At 44.8% G+C, this 19,772-nt stretch overlaps 1 protein-coding gene across 3 annotated transcripts in view; it reads right to left on the bottom strand.

Moving 5' to 3' along the window:
• The window catches only part of LOC143805309 (uncharacterized), a 72,036-nt gene that overhangs the window by 30,189 nt on the left and 22,075 nt on the right, over window positions 1–19,772 (bottom strand). The window lies entirely within an intron of this gene.

The raw sequence follows: 19,772 nt of genomic DNA, 5'->3' as shown, positions 1-19,772 counted from the left end.
TTGACCAGGTACTGAAGCCTCCGCCTGGAGAGGCGAGAATCCAAGATCTTCTCCACCATGTACTCCAACTCGCCCTCAACCAACACCGGAGCAGGAGGCTCAGCAGAAGGAACCACAGGCACAATGTACCGCCGCAACAAGGACCTATGAAATACATTGTGAATAGCAAACGACACAGGAAGATCCAGACGAAAAGATACAGGATTAAGGATTTCCAATATCTTGTAAGGCCCAATAAAACGAGGTTTAAATTTGGGAGAGGAGACCTTCATAGGAACAAAGCGGGAAGAAAGCCATACCAAATCCCCAACGCGTAGTCGGGGACCCACACCGCGGCGGCGGTTGGCAAAGAGCTGAGCCTTCTCCTGTGACAACTTCAAGTTGTCCACCACATGATTCCAGATCTGCTGCAACCTATCCACCACAGAATCCACCCCAGGACAGTCAGAAGGCTCCACATGACCCGAAGAAAAGCGAGGATGGAAACCAGAGTTGCAGAAAAAAGGCGAAACCAAGGTGGCGGAACTAGCCCGATTATTAAGGGCAAACTCAGCCAACGGCAAGAATGTCACCCAATCGTCCTGATCAGCAGAGACAAAACACCTCAAATAAGCCTCCAAAGTCTGATTGGTTCGCTCCGTCTGTCCATTAGTCTGAGGATGGAAAGCAGACGAAAACGACAAATCAATGCCCATCCTACTACAAAAGGATCGACAGAACCTGGAAACGAACTGGGATCCTCTGTCTGACACAATATTCTCAGGGATGCCGTGCAAACGAACCACGTTCTGGAAAAACACAGGAACCAGATCGGAAGAGGAAGGCAGCTTAGGCAAAGGAACCAAATGGACCATCTTGGAGAAGCGATCACATATCACCCAGATAACGGACATGCCCTGAGATAGCGGAAGATCAGAAATGAAATCCATGGAGATATGTGTCCAAGGTCTCTTCGGGACAGGCAAGGGCAAGAGCAAACCGCTGGCACGAGAACAGCAAGGCTTAGCTCGAGCACAAGTCCCACAGGACTGCACAAATGACCGCACATCTCTTGACAAGGAAGGCCACCAAAAGGACCTGGCCACCAGATCTCTGGTGCCAAAAATTCCCGGGTGACCTGCCAACACCGAGGAATGAACCTCGGAAATGACTCTGCTGGTCCACTTATCCGGAACAAACAGTCTGTCAGGTGGACAAGACTCAGGCCTATCAGCCTGAAATCTCTGCAACACACGTCGCAGATCCGGAGAAATAGCTGACAAGATAACTCCATCTTTAAGAATACCAACAGGATCAGCGACTCCAGGAGCATCAGGCACAAAGCTCCTAGAAAGAGCATCGGCCTTCACATTCTTTGAACCTGGTAAATACGAGACAACAAAATCAAAGCGGGAGAAAAACAATGACCAGCGGGCCTGTCTCGGATTAAGGCGTTTAGCAGACTCGAGATACATCAGATTTTTGTGATCAGTCAAGACCACCACACGATGCTTAGCACCCTCGAGCCAATGACGCCACTCCTCAAATGCCCATTTCATGGCCAACAACTCCCGATTGCCCACATCATAATTTCGCTTGGCAGGCGAAAACTTCCTAGAGAAAAAGGCACAAGGTTTCATAACAGAGCAACCAGGGCCTCTCTGCGACAAAACGGCCCCTGCCCCAATCTCCGAAGCATCCACCTCAACCTGAAAGGGAAGTGAGACGTCAGGCTGGCACAAAACAGGCGCCGAAGTAAACCGGCGTTTCAACTCCTGGAAAGCCTCCACGGCAGCAGGAGCCCAGTTAGCTACATCGGAGCCCTTCTTGGTCATATCCGTCAAAGGTTTCACAATGCTAGAAAAATTAGCGATAAAACGACGGTAGAAGTTAGCGAAGCCCAAGAACTTCTGAAGACTCTTAACTGACGAGGGCTGAGTCCAATCAAGAATAGCTCGGACCTTGACTGGGTCCATCTCCACAGCAGAAGGGGAAAAAATGAACCCCAAAAAGGGAACCTTCTGTACACCAAAGAGACACTTTGAGCCCTTGACAAACAAAGAATTTTCACGCAAAATTTTAAAGACCAACCTGACCTGCTCCACATGCGAATCCCAATTATCAGAAAAAACCAAAATATCATCCAGATAAACAATCAAAAATTTATCCAGATACTTCCGGAAAATGTCATGCATAAAGGACTGAAAAACTGAAGGCGCATTGGAGAGCCCAAAAGGCATCACCAAGTACTCAAAATGACCTTCGGGCGTATTGAATGCGGTTTTCCATTCATCACCTTGCTTAATGCGCACAAGGTTGTACGCACCACGAAGGTCTATCTTGGTGAACCACTTGGCACCCTTAATCCGGGCAAACAAGTCAGACAACAGCGGTAAAGGATACTGAAATTTGACAGTGATCTTATTTAAAAGCCGATAATCAATACAAGGTCTCAAAGATCCGTCCTTTTTAGCCACAAAAAAGAATCCCGCACCAAGAGGGGAAGAAGACGGACGAATATGTCCTTTTTCCAGAGACTCCTTGATATATGAACGCATAGCGGTATGTTCAGGTACCGACAGATTAAACAGTCTTCCCTTAGGAAATTTACTGCCTGGGATCAAATCTATAGCACAGTCACAGTCCCTATGAGGAGGCAGTGCACTGGACTCAGACTCACTGAAGACATCCTGATAATCAGACAAATACTCCGGAACTTCCGAAGGCGTAGAAGAAGCAATAGACACAGGCAGGGAATCCTCATGAATACCACGACAGCCCCAACTTGAGACTGACATAGCCTTCCAGTCCAGGACTGGATTATGGGTCTGTAACCATGGCAGCCCTAAAACAACCAAATCATGCATTTTATGTAAAACCAGGAAACGTATCACCTCGCGGTGTTCAGGAGTCATGCACATGGTAACCTGAGTCCAATACTGCGGTTTATTTGCTGCCAATGGTGTAGCATCAATACCCCTAAGAGGAATAGGATTTTCTAATGGTTCAAGAGTAAATCCACAGCGCTTAGCAAATGAGAGATCCATGAGAGTCAGGGCAGCACCTGAATCTACAAACGCCATGACAGGATAAGATGACAGTGAGCAAATCAAAGTTACAGACAGAATAAATTTAGGTTGCAAATTACCAACGGTGACAGGACTAACAACCTTAGCTATACGTTTAGAGCATGCTGAGATAACATGTGTAGAATCACCACAGTAGTAGCACAAGCCATTCTGGCGTCTATGAATTTTCCGCTCATTTCTAGTCAGGATTCTATCACATTGCATTAAATCAGGTGTCTGTTCAGACAACACCATGAGGGAATTTGCGGTTTTTCTATCACATTGCACCGAATTAGGTGTCTGTTCAGACAACACCATGAGGGAATTTGCGGTTTTGCGCTCCCGCAACCGCCGGTCAATTTGAATAGCCAGTGCCATAGTATCATTCAGACCTGTGGGAATGGGAAAACCCACCATAACATTCTTAATGGCTTCAGAAAGGCCATTTCTAAAATTAGCGGCCAGTGCACACTCGTTCCAATGTGTCAGCACGGACCATTTCCGAAATTTTTGGCAATACACTTCAGCCTCGTCCTGCCCCTGAGACATAGACAGCGAGGCCTTTTCTGCCTGAATCTCAAGATTGGGTTCCTCATAAAGTAAACCGAGCGCCAGAAAAAACGCATCAAGATCAGCCAATGCCGGATCTCCTGGCGCCAGCGAAAAAGCCCAATCCTGAGGGTCGCCCCGTAAGAACGAAATAACAATCTTTACTTGCTGAGCAGAATCTCCTGATGAACAGGGTCTCAGGGACAAAAACAATTTACAATTATTCACGAAATTCCTAAACTTAAACCTGTCTCCGGAAAACAGTTCAGGAATCGGTATTTTAGGTTCTGACCTAGGATTTCTGATAACATAGTCTTGTATGCCCTGCACACGAGTAGCCAGCTGGTCCACACTTGTAATCAAGGTCTGGACATTCATGTCTGCAGCAAGCATAGCCACTCTGAGGTAAAGGGGAAGGAGAAAAAAAAAACTCAGAATCTTCTTTCTTATAATCCCTCTTCTGCAATGCATTAAACATTTAATACTGGCCTGGCAAACTGTTATGACCCCAATGGCGAGGGTCTCAGAGGAACGTGGAAGTCTGCAGAATACAAAAATCCAGCTCATAGGGCAGTGGTAACTGGGTTGACCATATATCTACTCCTAACGCCAACACTAGAAGTAGCCGGGGATCATTCCTACGTTGATTCTAGATGACACGCGCCAGCCGGAGAATCTAGCTACCCCTAGTAGAGGAAAACAAAGACCTTTCTTGCCTCCAGAGAAGGGGACCCCAAAGCTGGATAGAAGCCCCCCACAAATAATAACGGTGAGGTAAGAGGAAATGACAAACACAGAAATGAACCAGGTTTAGCACAGAGAGGCCCGCTTACTGATAGCAGAATAAAGAAAGGTAACTTATATGGTCAACAAAAACCCTATCAAAATCCACACTGGAAATTCAAGAACCCCCGAACCGTCTAACGGTCCGGGGGGAGAACACCAGCCCCCTAGAGCTTCCAGCAAAGGTCAGGATATAGATTTGGAACAAGCTGGACAAAAATACAAAACCAAAACAAATAGCAAAAAGCAAAGGCAGACTTAGCTGATATAACTGGAACCAGGATCAGTAGACAAGAGCACAGCAGACTAGCTCTGATAACTACGTTGCCAGGCATGGAACTGAAGGTCCAGGGAGCTTATATAGCAACACCCCTAACTAACGACCCAGGTGCGGATAAAAGGAAAGACAGAAAAACCAGAGTCAAAAAACTAGTAACCACTAGAGGGAGCAAAAAGCAAATTCACAACAAATGGCCACACATGATGCTCCATAGTGCATAATGGCCACACATGATGCTCCATAATGTATAATGGCCACACAGTGCTCCATACTGTATAATGGCCACACATAGTGCTCCATACTGTATAATGGCCACATATAGTGCTCCATACTGTATAATGATTCCACATGATGCTCAATACTGTATAATGGCCACACATGATGCTCCATACTGTATAACGGCCACACATGATGCTCCATACTGTATAATGGCCATTGGCCACACATGATGCTCCATACTGTATAACGGCCACACAGGATGCTCCATACTGTATAATGGCCACACATGATGCTCAATACTGTATAATGGCCACACAGTTCTCCATACTGTATAATGATCCCACATGATGCTCAATACTGTATAATGACCCCCCTCCTGTATGCATGGCTCATATTCCCCCCCTCCTGTATGCATGGCTCATATTCCCCCTCCTGTATGCATGGCTCATATTCTCCACTGTATGGTGCGGCTTACCGTCCTCCTTCATCCCCCCTCCCCTGTCCCCCCATCCCTCATACTCACCTGTCCCTCCAGGGCCGTATTTGCCACTAGGCACGTGAGGGCACGTGCCTAGGGCGGGGACAATGCAGGGGGCGGCACCTGAGCAAGGTTTGTTGTTTTTTTTTTAATAAAAGCTGGGTCACCTCCCGACCGACCTCCCCCCTGCGCCCCCCCTGGCCGCCCGCCCGCCTCCCACCCACCCTCCTTGAAGATGATACTCACCCTGCTCCAGCGATGCCTGGTCTCGGCTTCTGCAGCGCTCCTGAATGAGCGGTCACGTGGTACCGCTCATTAAGGTTATGAATATGCGCATATTCATGACCTTAATGAGCGGTATCCCATGACCGCTCACGCAGGAAATAGGTGCTGCGCCGGGAGTCAGGACAGAGCCAGAGCCACATGATAGTGCTGATATAATAATGCCAGCGCTGTGCCATAAATCTGGAATATCAGTGATCATGTGCTAATGCAAGATATGGTGGACTCGCCACCGAACTGACAGTGTAATGCCAGTCTGCCCACTTCTCCATTGTGCTGTACTACCGAGTATTGTCCACATAATGCAATTTCTAAAATAATAATGATGAAAGGCTTTTAAATTATACCGCCATACAGTGCCACGATAACACCACAATATAATACCTAAAGTAATACTGCCCTGTAATGTCCACATAAAACTGCCATATGGTAGCATCACCCATAGTGCTCATCAAATAGTACCGGCATTGTGCCCTGAATCTGATATATTAGTGATCATGTAGTAGCGCAAGATGTAATGTTCCAGCCACTATATTGACAGTAAAATATCCGCCTGACCACTTCCCCATTATGGTATGCTGCCAAGCATTACCCATATAATATGGTACTGTAATTTGCTAGATATTACTAATGTTGGAAGCTTCCAACTAATACTGCCATGCAGTGCCATAATAATACCGCTATATAATACCTAAAATAATACTGTCTTATAGTGGCCACATAAAACTACCAGAGGTTAGTACACGCTATATTGCTTATATAACTAACAATCCCCCAGAATCTGAAATATTTGAACTCTTAGTAGTCACTAATAACACAACTTATCTAACTATATAACTGTCCCATGGGGCTGAGGAGCCCAAGGTCCAGGTAAAGGCTCCACAACCTTCTTACGACTTTGTTTGCAATGTCTCACTGCAAGTTTATATGAACATACCCATCAAAAATCACATATTCAGAGCTCCTCACATACAAAATATCAATATTATGTTCTCCTTAAGACAAGTGGACATTCCTGATACATCCAATAATATAGAACCGGTAAGGAAATCAGTGCAACTTACTGCATTAATCACACAAACTCTATAAAGGTTCCAGGAATTATTACTATCTATGACCATTCTATTGCTCATAGGAACAAGAGAAAGATCTGTTCTGTTGAACAAAAATTACAAAGATAGGAAAATAAGAAATACAACAGCACCACCAGGTGCAAGGTATAGGTATTGGATGTGTGTTGTTTCCATCCTATGCCTCCAAAATCTGCTTAAGAAAAGCAATTAAACTTTAAGTATTATAAACAGTAAGTGACGAAAATTGGGATCCAGTGTGAGTAATAGCATGACGGGGTATCACTGATACGAATGACTATTGTACTAGCACCCATGGACAAGTAAGATAAGACATCTGTATTAACCAGGCTTTGTTCTTTTAAAGCAATGAAAAAAAAATAAGTTGTGAATAATAATATGAAGTGGTAATAAAATGTAAAGTACCCTAACGGACCCCACACCTACACCTGGTGAACTTTAGGAGAGTTTTTAATATTTTTCATGCATGTTTTAAAAGTAGAGTTCATGCTGTTCTTTACTCCAAAATATACGAATGTTTTGCTTTGTTTACTAATTAATAGTGTCTATTAAAGTGTCTCTGCTATTAAAGTGTTGTCTTGGCACCCATGACGGTCCCCTAATAATTTTTCGCTGTTTTACAAAAAGAACTACATCTTTTTGGTTGTGACTGTGCAGCATTAGGTAAGGAACACTGCAGTCCCTGGTGTTGTGTTTGCTGTAATAAAGCTCATATTTTATGATAAGTTCATGGGCCATGACATAGATAAAAAATATTTTCTGCAGGACATTGGAGTTTACATTTTTATCTTAAAAGATTTTTTAGTTTCAAGGTTCTGCAGATTTCTAATATATTAAAGAAAGAACCCCAAGACCAGACGGATACGCCTTTTAGTCACCTAACACAGTTCATCAATTTTGCACTTCCCTAGTCTATGTTCTTGCCCACAAGACTACTAAAGATATGCAACTTTTTTTGACAAGTGAAGAAATTAATTTATTTGAAAACCTGGAATTTGCTTGGAGCCGTTGTCAATTCCCTTCCACCAATTTGGCAACTAATTCAAATTGCTCTAGTCAGCAGGGGGCGTGAAAATATAATTAGGTATAATGTCAAATTTCCCTGTGTTCAGGGAAGGTATATTAAAGGGGTTATCCAGCACCTTTCATTTCCACATTGGGAGTAGTGATGTGCTGCTAATGTGCTACATCTGCTTGCCAGTTCCCCTGCATGACCAACAGGTATCATGAAACTTCCTATTCTAATGAATAGGACATGTGCAAAATGCCTGCCAAATTAATATGAGAGTACATCAACAGCATCGATCGCACCTCAAGGGAAGAGAGATGTGATATCACCTACTGTGGGTGGATCCTGTGTTATCTACTGTATATAGAGGTGTTATCAGTCATTGTACAGGAGGAGGTGAGCTGTGACATCACCTATTGTGAATGGTGGATCCTCTGTTATCTACTGTATATAGAGGTGTTATCAATCATTGAACAGGAGGAGGAGGTGAGCTGTGATATCACCTATTGTGAATGGTGGATCCTGTGTTATCTACTGTATATAGAGGTGTTATCTGTCATTGTACAGGAGGAGGAGGTGAGCTGTGATATCACTTATTGTGAATGGTGGATCCTGTGTTATCTACTGTATATAGAGGTGTTATCAGTCATTGTGAAGGAGGAGGAGGTGAGTTGTGACATCACCTATTGTTAATGGTGGATCCTGTATAATCTACTGTATATAGAGGTGTTATCAGTCATTGTACAGGAGGAGGTGAGCTGTGACATCACCTACTGTGAATGGTGGATCCTGTGTTATCTACTGTATATAGAGGTGTTATCTGTCATTGTACAGGAGGAGGAGGTGGGCTGTGACATCACTTATTGTGAATGGTGGATCCTGTGTTATCTACTGTATATAGAGGTGTTATCAGTCATTGTACAGGAGGAGGTGAGCTGTGACATCACCTATTGTGAATAGTGGATCCTGTTATCTACTGTATATAGAGGTGTTATCAATCATTGTACAGGAGGACGAGGTGAGCTGTGATATCACCTATTGTGAATGGTGGATCCTGTGTTATCTACTGTATATAGAGGTGTTATCTGTCATTGTACAGGAGGAGGAGGAGGTGAGCTGTGACATCACATATTATGAATTGTGGATCCTGTGTTATCTACTGTATAGAGGTGCTATCAGTCATTGTACAGGAGGAGGAGGTGAGCTGTGACATCACCTCCTGTGAATGGTGCATCCTGTGTTATCTACTGTATATAGAGGTGCTATCTGTCATTGTACAGGAGGAGGAGGTGAGCTGTGACATCACCTATTGTGAATGGTGGATCCTGTGTTATCTACTGTATATAGAGGTGCTATCAGTCATTGTACAGGAGGAGGAGGAGGTGAGCTGTGATATCACCTATTGTGAATGGTGGATCCTGTGTTATATACTGCATATAGAGGTGCTATCAGTCATTGTACAGGAGGAGGAGGTGAGCTGTGACATCACCTCCTGTGAATGGTGGATCCTGTGTTATCTACTGTATATAGAGGTGTTATCAATCATTGTACAGGAGGATGAGGTGAGCTGTGACATCACATATTGTGAATGGTGGATCCTGTGTTATCTACTGTATATAGAGGTGTTATCTGGCATTGTACAGGAGGAGGAGGTGAGCTGTGACATCACCTATTGTGAATGGTGGATCCTGTGTTATCTACTGTATATAGAGGTGCTATCAGTCATTGTACAGGAGGAGGAGGTGAGCTGTGACATCACGTACTGTGAATGGTGGATCCTGTGTTATCTACTGTATATAGAGGTGTTATCTGTCATTGTACAGGAGGAGGAGGTGAGCTGTGACATCACTTATTGTGAATGGTGGATCCTGTGTTATCTACTGCATATAGAGGTATTATCAGTCATTGTGAAGGAGGAGGAGGTGAGTTGTGACATCACCTATTGTGAATGGTGGATCCTGTATAATCTACTGTATATAGAGGTGTTATCAGTCATTGTACAGGAGGAGGAGGTGAGCTGTGACATCACCTACTGTGAATGGTGGATCCTGTGTTATCTACTGTATATAGAGGTGTTATCTGTCATTGTACAGGAGGAGGAGGTGAGCTGTGACATCACTTATTGTGAATGGTGGATCCTGTGTTATGTACTGTATATAGAGGTGTTATCAGTCATTGTACAGGAGGAGGAGGTGAGCTGTGACATCACTTATTGTGAATGGTGGATCCTGTGTTATCTACTGTATATAGAGGTGTTATCTGTTATTGTACAGGAGGGGAAGGAGGCAAGCTGTGATATCACTTATTGTGAATGGTGGATCCTGTGTTATGTACTGTATATAGAGGTGTTATCAGTCATTGTACAGGAGGAGGAGGTGAGCTGTGACATCACCTATTGTGAATGGTGGATCCTGTGTTATCTACTGTATATAGAGGTGCTATCAGTCATTGTACAGGAGGAGGAGGTGAGCTGTGACATCACGTACTGTGAATGGTGGATCCTGTGTTATCTACTGTATATAGAGGTGTTATCTGTCATTGTACAGGAGGAGGAGGTGAGCTGTGACATCACTTATTGTGAATGGTGGATCCTGTGTTATCTACTGCATATAGAGGTGTTATCAGTCATTGTGAAGGAGGAGGAGGTGAGTTGTGACATCACCTATTGTGAATGGTGGATCCTGTATAATCTACTGTATATAGAGGTGTTATCAGTCATTGTACAGGAGGAGGAGGTGAGCTGTGACATCACCTACTGTGAATGGTGGATCCTGTGTTATCTACTGTATATAGAGGTGTTATCTGTCATTGTACAGGAGGAGGATCCTGTGTTATCTACTGTATATAGAGGTGTTATCTGTCATTGTACAGGAGGAGGAGGTGAGCTGTGACATCACTTATTGTGAATGGTGGATCCTGTGTTATGTACTGTATATAGAGGTGTTATCTGTTATTGTACAGGAGGGGAAGGAGGCAAGCTGTGATATCACTTATTGTGAATGGTGGATCCTGTGTTATGTACTGTATATAGAGGTGTTATCAGTCATTGTACAGGAGGAGGAGGTGAGCTGTGACATCACCTATTGTGAATGGTGGATCCTGTGTTATCTACTGTATATAGAGGTGCTATCAGTCATTGTACAGGAGGAGGTGAGCTGTGACATCACGTACTGTGAATGGTGGATCCTGTGTTATCTACTGTATATAGAGGTGTTATCTGTCATTGTACAGGAGGAGGAGGTGAGCTGTGACATCACTTATTGTGAATGGTGGATCCTGTGTTATCTACTGCATATAGAGGTGTTATCAGTCATTGTGAAGGAGGAGGAGGTGAGTTGTGACATCACCTATTGTGAATGGTGGATCCTGTATAATCTACTGTATATAGAGGTGTTATCAGTCATTGTACAGGAGGAGGAGGTGAGCTGTGACATCACCTACTGTGAATGGTGGATCCTGTGTTATCTACTGTATATAGAGGTGTTATCTGTCATTGTACAGGAGGAGGATCCTGTGTTATCTACTGTGTATAGAGGTGTTATCTGTCATTGTACAGGAGGAGGAGGTGAGCTGTGACATCACTTATTGTGAATGGTGGATCCTGTGTTATGTACTGTATATAGAGGTGTTATCAGTCATTGTACAGGAGGAGGAGGTGAGCTGTGACATCACTTATTGTGAATGGTGGATCCTGTGTTATCTACTGTATATAGAGGTGTTATCTGTTATTGTACAGGAGGGGGAGGAGGCAAGCTGTGATATCACTTATTGTGAATGGTGGATCCTGTGTTATGTACTGTATATAGAGGTGTTATCAGTCATTGTACAGGAGGAGGAGGTGAGCTGTGACATCACGTACTATGAATGGTGGATCCTGTGTTATCTACTGTATATAGAGGTGTTATCTGTCATTGTACAGGAGGAGGAGGTGAGCTGTGACATCACTTATTGTGAATGGTGGATCCTGTGTTATCTACTGTATATAGAGGTGTTATCAGTAATTGTGAAGGAGGAGGAGGTGAGTTGTGACATCACCTATTGTGAATGGTGGATCCTGTATAATCTACTGTATATAGAGGTGTTATCAGCCATTGTACAGGAGGAGGAGGTGAGCTGTGACATCACCTACTGTTAATGGTGGATCCTGTGTTATCTACTGTATATAGAGGTGTTATCTGTCATTGTACAGGAGGAGGAGGTGAGCTGTGACATCACTTATTGTGAATGGTGGATCCTGTGTTATGTACTGTATATAGAGGTGTTATCAATCATTGTACAGGAGGAGGAGGTGAGCTGTGATATCGCCTATTGTGAATGGTGGATCCTGTGTTATCTACTGTATATAGAGGTGTTATCTGTCATTTTACAGGAGGAGGAGGTGAGCTGTGACATCACCTACTGTGAATGGTGGATCCTGTGTTATCTACTGTATATAGAGGTGTTATCAATCATTGTACAGGAGGAGGAGGTGAGCTGTGACCTCACATATTGTGAATGGTGGATCCTGTGTTATCTACTGTATATAGAGGTGTTATCTGTCATTGTACAGGAGGAGGAGGTGAGCTGTGACATCACCTATTGTGAATGGTGGATCCTGTGTTATCTACTGTATATAGAGGTGCTATCAGTCATTGTACAGGAGGAGGAGGTGAGCTGTGACATCACGTACTGTGAATGGTGGATCCTGTGTTATCTACTGTATATAGAGGCGTTATCTGTCATTGTACAGGAGGAGGAGGTGAGCTGTGACATCACTTATTGTGAATGGTGGATCCTGTGTTATCTACTGTATATAGAGGTGTTATCTGTTATTGTACAGGAGGGGGAGGAGGCAAGCTGTGATATCACCTATTGTGAATGGTGGATCCTGTGTTATCTACTGTAAAAAGAGGTGTTATCAGTCATTGTACAGGATGAGGTGAGCTGTGACATAACCTATTGTGAATGGTGGATGATGTGTAAACTACTGTATATAGAGGTATCAGTCATTGTACAGGAGGGGAAGGAGGTGATTTGTGACATCACCTGTTGTGAATGGTGGATCCTGTGTAATCTATATATAGAGGTAACATTCATTGTACAGGAGGTGCGATGTGACATCCCCTATTGTGAAAGGTGGAACCTATATATCAGCTGTATATAGAGATATTAGCAGTCATTGTTCAGGAGGATAAAGTAAGCCGAGAAATGTAGTGTGAATGGTGGATTAATTATAACTATTGTACTGTACATAGGGGTGTTATCAGTCATTGTACAGGAGGGGAAGGTGGTGAGCTGTGACATCTTCTATTGGGAATGGTGGATTCTGTTATATACTCTATATGGAGGTGTTACCTCTCATTGCAATTCTGTCTGTGCTAATAATGAGACTACTGAAAAATCACCTGTGTAGAAGAGGAAGTATGAGCCTATTATAAGACTTAGTGACAATTGCAAGATTTCTGGGGATGTAGGTTTCACATAAACACAGTGATAATTAATGGAAAAAGAAAAGATTAAAAATATATTTAAAACGTGATATGAACAATCTGATGCCACATTCCCTAGGGAGAGATTGGATTAGGCAGTGTTGTATAGTATTTCATATTTACTGTGATCTTGTGCTCTCCTCATACGGACGCTCCACCACTGACAACAATCGCAGGTAATGAATTTGATACTTAGACTGGACGAGTATTGACAAACTCATTACCTAATGTCTCTTAACTAGGCCTCTACTTACAAGAAGTCCCTGAAGGTAATTAATTACTTTGTCCAGCGCAGCACTTTGTCCTGGTTCACCAGGCATCCAAAGTCAAACCTCCTATCTGAGAATTTTATAGGTTTTCATGTCCTGCCCTTAAATGTCTGATAAAAAAGAAGGCCCTGAACATGAGACTCTTAAAGGGGAAGTAGTTTCTACAAAACTGGTGTTTTTTTCTGTAATGAACTCCTTTAAATTATCTAGGCATATACATTTGCCCTGGGTAAAAAAAAGCCAGCCGTCCCAAATTTGCCAGCAAATTTGTGGCATCTCTGACCAAAAGGGGAGGGAATTCCACAAACCCCACTCACAAATGGTTGGTATCAGTCACAATTTGGGTGGAGCTGGAGGTGGGACTAAAACGTCTCTAAGTTACCAACACAAATGTTGGTAACTATATGAAAAGGTTAAGGTTGCCAAGATAAGTTGGAGCTGCCTGGCACTCATTACCCGTAATACATGTCCCGACTGCCCCTCCATAGCTATGGGACAAAGAAATGTGATTTTTGTCAGGATAGAAGGACAGTCAATGTGGCCTCATCAACACATGGGGCTGAAAGAGACTCTGCAGGAAATAGGACATAGAGCAGGCCAAGAATAATAGAATGCATCAATTGCCCCCACACAATGCATCCATGGGCTAGAGGTAGAGGTTCCCGCCAATATTAGTATGTCTGAGGCCCTTACTGAAGACTGTCACACCATGACAGTTTCACTGACCCCACATTTTCTATCTTGGTATGGATCCCATTGCAGTCCTTGCCAAATTATTGCAGGGTCTGTCGCTTGAACTGTCAGATCTGCAATCTAGGGTCTCAGAGAAACAGACTGTTAGTCTGGCGAGCAGTCAGGCTGAACAAGAACCTAAGGCGGCCCCTCCCAGATAGGTTTTCTGGGGAACAGGATAAATTTGTTGTGTTCCATGAAGCCTACCAGCTTTATTTTAGGCTTCGTCCTTGTTCATCTGGGAGTGAGGAGCAACAGGTTGGGATTGTTATTTCTCTCCTTCAGGAAGATCCTCAATCATGGGCCTTTTTACTTCCATCAGACTCTCTTTCTCTCCGGTCAGTTGATGAGATTTTTGGGGCTCGAGGCTCGAGGATGTTCCGGACTGTGTTTCTATTGCTGAGTCTAAGTTATGTAAGCTCCAGAAAGGAGACTGACCAGCAGAGGAATTCTGCTCAGAGTTCTATAGATGGGCCACTGACACTCAGTGGAACAATCCTGCTCTTAAGAATCAGTATTCCCTGGCTAAAGGTACTGTCACACTAAGCGACGCTGCAGCGATACAGACAACGATGCCGATCGCTGCAGGGTCGCTGTTTGGTCGCTGGAGAGCTGTCACACAGACCGCTCTCCAGCGACCAACGATGCCGAGGTCCCTGGGTAACCAGGGTAAACATCGGGTTGCTAAGCGCAGGGCCGCGCTTAGTAACCCGATGTTTACCCTGGTTACCAGTGTAAAATGTAAAAAAACAAACACTACATACTCACCTTCGCGTCCCCCGGCATCCGCTTCCTGCACTGACTGAGTGCCGGCCCTAACAGCAGAGCGGTGATGTCACCGCTGTGCTGTGCTTTCACTTTACGGCCGGCGCTCAGTCAGTGCAGGAAGCGGACGGCGGGGGACGCGAAGGTGAGTATGTACTGTTTGTTTTTTTACATTTTACACTGGTAACCAGGGTAAACATCGGGTTACTAAGCGCGGCCCTGCGCTTAGTAACCCGATATTTACCCTGGTTACCATTGTAAAACATCGCTGGTATCGTTGCTTTTGCTGTCAAACACAACGATACACGGCGATCTGACGACCAAATAAAGTTCTGAACTTTAATCAACGACCAGCGATATCACAGCAGGATCCAGATCGCTGCTGCGTGTCAAACACAACGATATCGCTAGCCAGGACGCTGCAACGTCACGGATCGCTAGCGATATCGTTTAGTGTGACGGTACCTTAACTGTTCATAATCTGGTTATTGACTGGCAGTCCAGTGAAATAGTCAAATTAAGTCATTGCCTATATACCATCATTTCTACTGTTTCCACTAAAACCATACCCTCTTTTCTGTCTGATGTTGTGGCTGTTTTATCAGAAAAGGGATGCCAGGAACTGCCTCCCCACCGTGTGTATGATGGCCCTGTAAACTTGCTCCCTTGAGCGAAATTACCCAAAACCAGATTATAAAATCTGTCTGTCGCTGAAAGGCAGGTCATGAAGGACTACATCTCTGAGAATCTTGCTAAGGGACATATTAGACCCTCCTCTTTGCCCGTAGCGGCAGGGTCCTTCTTTGTTAAAAATAAAGATGCAGGTCTGCGTCCCTGTTTAGATTTTTGTGAGTTAAATCAGATTACTACCCGAGACCCTTATCCCCTCTTGCTCATTCCCAATTTATTTAACTGACTCCCCCTGAGGAAGGTACGCCGCTGAAATGCACGTTGGGGAAGTGGCACCATCGCTGTCTGCAGGTAAAGCTGTCTCTCCACTTCATAGCATAGCAATTTGTATTTATATAAGCAGGTCTCCCCTTGTGGCTGGGGGGGGGGGGGGAAATACTGTGCGGGGCCCGGGGCATAATACTGTGTGGAGGAGCTGGGGGGGGAAATACTGTGCGGGGCCCGGGGCATAACACTGTGTGGAGGAGCTGGGGGGGGGGGAATACTGTGCGGGGCCCGGGGCATAATACTGTGTGGAGGAGCTGGGGGGGGAAATACTGTGCGGGGCCCGGGGCATAACACTGTGTGGAGGAGCTGGGGGGGGGGGGGGGGAATACTGTGCGGGGCCCGGGGCATAATACTGTGTGGAGGAGCTGGGGGTAAGAAGAATCCCCCCTCTGTAGTTGGGCAAGGTAGTGGCCATAGGGACGGACATAGGGGCCCAGGGAGGGTACATTAAATAAAGGGGCCCAGGATGAGGACATTATTACTGGAAGGGGCCCAGGATAGGGACCTTATTAAGGTGGACATTGGGGTCCAAGATGGAGTAATTAAATAAAGGGACCAAGGATCTGGAACCTTATTAAATAAAGGGGTGAAATAATTACTGTATTGAGGTCAGGATGAGGAATATACATTATTGGTTTATGCATATAAAGAACACCAGCAAAACACAGTTTTCAACTATATACTAACTCAAAAGTAGCATTTTCAAATTAGGAGAACTTGATTTTTTTGTATAAAAAAATATATTTTATTATAAAACGTCAACAAGACAAAGGAATTACAATAATCAATAAGACAATTTATCATTCATATGGAAAATAGTGTGATCCTTATTGGTGAGAACGCAAAGTGATCGCTGGTCAGGACTGATGATGAAGCAGCTTTAAAAAATTACTACCAAATAGGCATATATGTAGACATGAAGTAGAAAGTAATCTGATTTCATGCATGTGTAACAGCAAGGGGCATTTTTCCCATTATATGTATAAAGGTACCTTCACACGAAACGACATCGCTAGCGATCCGTGACGTTGCAGCGTCCTCGCTAGCGATATCGTTTCGTTTGACACGCAGCAGCGATCAGGATCCTGCTGTGATATCGCTGGTCGCTGAATAAAGTCCAGAACTTTATTTGGTCGTCCGATCGCTGTGTATCGTTGTGTTTGTAAGCAAAAGCAACGATACCAGCGATGTTTTACACTGGTAACCAGGGTAAATATCGGGTTACCAAGCGCAGGGCCGCGCTTAGTAACCCGATGTTTACCCTGGTTACCAGCGTAAAAGTAAAAAAAACAAACAGTACATGCTCACCTGCGCGTCCCCCAGCGTCTGCTTCCTGACACTTACTGAGCGCCGGCCCTAAAGTGAAAGTGAAAGCACAGCGGTGACGTCACCGCTGTGCTGTTAGGGCCGGAGCTCAGTCAGTGTCAGGAAGCGGACGCTGGGGGACGCGCAGGTGAGCATGTACTGTTTGTTTTTTTTACTTTTACGCTGGTAACCAGGGTAAACATCGGGTTACTAAGCGCGGCCCTGCGCTTAGCAACCCGATGTTTACCCTGGTTCCCCGGGGGCCTCGGCATCGTTGGTCGCTGGAGAGCGGTCTGTGTGACAGCTCCCCAGCGATCAAACAGCGACGCTGCAGCGATCGGCATCGTTGTCGCTATCGCTGCAGCGTCGCTTCGTGTGAAGGTACCTTAAGAGTGGTAAATCAAAGGTAAGTATCGCACATAATATACACTGAAACGCTGAACAAGATAGTATTGTAATAAAAGGTTAATTACCCATTATGTTCAGAATACAGTCCTGGAGGCGACCACTCTCCCCTACGTGCATTTCGTGAGACTGATTCTCGCCCCCTTGAGGGAGCGAGAATCAGTACTATTCTTGTGCAGCGTTTCAGTAAGTGGCATCCATGTGCCTTTTTCTCTAAAAATTATTGTCAGACGAATGGAACTATGATGTAGGCAATAGAGAACTTTTGGCCATCAAGATGGCTTTTGAGGAGTGGCATCACTTTTTGGAGGGAGCAGTCCACCCTGCGACTGTCATTACTTATCATAAAAATCTGTTGTACCACAAATCCGCTAAGCATCTTAAGGCTAGGTTCACATTGCGTTAGGGCAATCCGTTTAGCGCTAGCGGATTGCGCTAATGCAATGTTTATTTAGGGGCCGCGTTAGGGGTCGCGTTAACGTCCCCGATCTGCGAGAGCGGGGAACGGACCTTAGGCGTGCCACGGACGCTGCAAGCAGCGTCCGAGGCGCGCCACTGAAGAACAGCACATCGCTAGCGTGAGCCGAAAAAGGCACGCGCTAGCAATGCGCTACAGGGAAACTTCACATTGCTGTCAATGGGTGCGCTAACGGACCCGTTGCACGGCGTTAATTGCGACATTTTCGCCGTGCAACGCTGTCCGTTAGCGTGCACACATTAACTCAATGTGAACCTAGCCTAATCCTAGAGTAGCTAGATGGTTTTTGTTTTCTACCAGGTTTATTTTTATTGTCATTTACTGTCCTGGGATTAAGAACGTCAAAGTTGATGCTTTGTCTCGAAGTTTCCCTGGGGGGGGGGGGGAGGGGGGGGGGTTCGGATGACATATTAAACTGAAAATTCCTTCCTGGAAATTAGGTGCTAGGTTTATTGATCCTTATAAGGTGGTCGCCGTAATTAACCCTGTGGCCTTTCATCTTGAGCTCAGTCAAACTCTTAAAATCCACAAAATTTTCCACAGGTCATTGCTCAAAAAATATGTAGCACTTGTGGAGTCATCACCCTTGCCCCCTCTGCCACCGATTATTGTTGATGGTAATTTTGAGTTTCAGGTGGAAAGAATTGTGGATTGTCATACAGTACACCGGTCTTTACAATACTTGGTGCGCTGGAAGGGTTATGGTCTTGAGGAGAGGATGTGGGTATCTGAGGTTAATGCCAGTAAACTAATTCGGTCTGTCCATGCGGCCCATCTGGATAAACCAGGTTCTGAGGGTCCAGTGGCCCCTCGTAGAAGGGGTGTTACTATCGCAAGGGTGTCACATTCTCCTGAAGGACCTTGAGTTAGACGGTTACAGGTAATGAATCGCAGGTCTTCTCTAGAGATGGTGTGATTTGTGTCCCATATTAAATGGATTTAGTTTCTTCTGGAGCTGGAAAGGTTAATGACCTTTCTATGTTGGTCAGAAACATGCGGCTCCATTTCAGCTGCTTCTGATCTGGTCATTACCTCTTCCTATATAAACTGGACAAACCTTCTTGTACCTGCCGCTGAAAAATTTGTCTTCCTGTGTTGTGAGCTAAAGCTAAGTGGCTGGAGTAGAGTTGTTGTAGAAGTGTTCTGCGGTTTTCTGTAGTACGTGTGTGGTTATCTTCTGGTTCCTGCTTCCATTTAGTTTATTCCTCGCTGTCCATATCCTCCTCCCTATTGTTGGTTAATGCTTTTGTATGATAAAGGTTTTCTGTTATCCATGTTTTGTCTTTGCTTACATTACATTTCTGTCCCATGCCTCATGTTGCGTTCGACGCAGTTCGGCGCAGCGTCAAAACGACGCATGCTGAGGCATCCGCATACATCCGCATGGCCTGCGTACCCAATGTTAAAGATAGGTACGCAGGACGTGTGCAGACGTAGGGGGAGCTGAATGGAAGAAGTAGTGGGCGGGGCTTAACAGAGGAAGAACACAGCCCTCCGTAGCTCTGCCCTACACAAGTGTGAAACTAACCTTACAGAGACTTCTCCTGGGGTGGCAAACTAAGTAGTCCAGACTAATGACAAAAGGTACCAGGCAGCATGCTTGCGTTCATTTTGTGCCGATGACTGAGATCATCTAGTTAACCCTTGAAGTGCTG

This window comes from Ranitomeya variabilis, chromosome 2, assembly GCF_051348905.1.
Source record: "Ranitomeya variabilis isolate aRanVar5 chromosome 2, aRanVar5.hap1, whole genome shotgun sequence".
NCBI classification, from domain to species: domain Eukaryota; kingdom Metazoa; phylum Chordata; class Amphibia; order Anura; family Dendrobatidae; genus Ranitomeya; species Ranitomeya variabilis.
Note: the sequence above shows the minus strand (reverse complement) of the source record. Positions and strands in the feature narration are given on the sequence as shown.